The sequence below is a fragment of the Trichechus manatus genome, unplaced genomic scaffold (assembly GCF_000243295.1).
Source record: "Trichechus manatus latirostris isolate Lorelei unplaced genomic scaffold, TriManLat1.0 scaffold00006, whole genome shotgun sequence".
In the NCBI taxonomy this organism is placed as follows: domain Eukaryota; kingdom Metazoa; phylum Chordata; class Mammalia; order Sirenia; family Trichechidae; genus Trichechus; species Trichechus manatus.
The window spans coordinates 22,293,004-22,294,998 of NW_004443942.1; positions in this window are offsets into that span (position 1 = coordinate 22,293,004).

Here is a 1,995-nt window from a genome sequence, read left to right on the forward strand (position 1 = left end):
GCCCCCTGACCAGTGTACTCTTGTTACGGTAATAAGTGGTTAGGTTAGATAAGGCGACTGGTGATGGGATCGTCTGTGTCGAAGGCGAATTATAATGCCTTGGTCAACTGACTTAATCTAAACCAAATGCTTGGGGAACAGAGAAAATATAAGTTTTATATTTGCCAAGTTCAAACAGAGAGCAGACAAAGAGATTCCAGCAGCTCAGAGTGGTAGCAAAAAAATGTTGTTTCCCCTGAGCTCAATCAAAGGAACGAGTAGGGAATACTTTGTAGTCACCTTCTCCTTTTTTCTCCTCTGTGCACTTTCCTCTTGACACGAACGAGGGTTACCTGCCTAATGCCAAACAGAACTTGGCGTAACAAGTACTTGGCACACAGTGTTTTTGTTTATTGTTAGCTGCCTTTGAGTTGGCCCGACTCAGGGCCACCCCATGCGCAGCGGAACAAAACGCTGCCTGGTCCAGCGTCATCCCCGTGATTTGTGGCCGATCAGACCATTCGTAGGTGCTCAGTAAATAGTTGTGGAATGAACAAGTGGGTAATCATTTGTGTAGAGGTTTAGTGCCTATGCTTTTAGCATCAGGCACCACTGCCACTTCTTAGCAAAGAACTCTTAGGCAGGTTACTTAACTTTGGTGCCTCGGTTTCCTGATCTGCAAAATGGAGCTAATGATAGTTGCAAGAATTAAACAGGTTAATGCATGTAAAGCATGGGCCAAAGTCCATTTAATGGGAACGGGTTTGTTTTTCTATGCTTTCACTAGGATGGTAGGACCCATGACAGCTAAGACTCCGGCTTGTTCGTCACTATGTCCCCAGCACCTAGAGCCGTGCTGGCATATCCCAGAATTCCATAAATACCTGCTCCATGAATAAATGATGCCCAGTTCCCTCTGGGTTTGGGGTATTCCTTGCTTCTCAAGTTCTTAAGGAAACCACAATCCTATAAATGTATGTTATCAGCACCCCTTTAAAATAATTTTTGCTGGATCTCACCTACAGCATGCCCCTTTCCCTTCCCTGTCAAAGATCAGAAGGTCCTTTCTCCTGCACTTACCTGAGTGCCATGTAACCTCCCATGCCCCTCTGCTGGCCACAAGGCAGCTCAGAGATGGCTTAGGTTGTACATGTGACTAAAGGAAAGCTCAGAACTTTCATGCTTCGAGGCCTAGGGAATGATGGATGGTTCCTAACCTCTGGCTGCCAAGCACTCCCTCCTTCCTTTCAGCATTAAAGTTCTTACAAAAGGCAACATCTTCTTCTGAATTCTATGTCTGTGGTCTCTTTATTCCCCCAGGATAATACAATGGTATTTACTTCTTGTGTATTGGCATGAGAACATATGCCTAATTTTGAAGACTATTTCTTTCTTAAGAAAGAAAAGTGCTTTTCCATGCTTTATCTGATCTGATGCTAAAAAACAATTCTGTGGGGCTGGAGGGAAATATTGTTATTCTCATTTCAGAGATGAGAAAATAGACGTGTATCATGGGTAGCAGGAAGCAAAGTTGGTTGAAACTCAGCTCTTCATTTGATATTTAACAAAGATTTAATGAGCACCTACTATGTTCCAGACACTGTGCTGGGCTCTGGGAACAAAGCAGAGAATACAACAGACAGGTGAGCAGCCTTGCAGGGCATCTTTTGACTCCTAGTCAAGCACTCCTAGTCTAATCTGAGGACTCTGGCAACATTAAATCTGAGATTTTTTCAGGTTCACATACATGGATTTCAGAAACAGTTAGTCACATAACTCAATATACTTTTCATATTAAAATGTAACAGTTTTAGAGATATTTCTAAACAATACCTGATGATTTTTGAGAGTTCAGTAAGTGTTGATGAAATTAACTGAAGTGTAGTTCTAACCTGATCTGGAATAAAATAATCAGAAAGTTTTCTGAAAGTTTAGAAAAAATCCCATCTTATATAAAAGCCTTAAAAGCACAACAGTGGACATGGCCAGGATTTCCAACTTAAAACCGGTAAACCA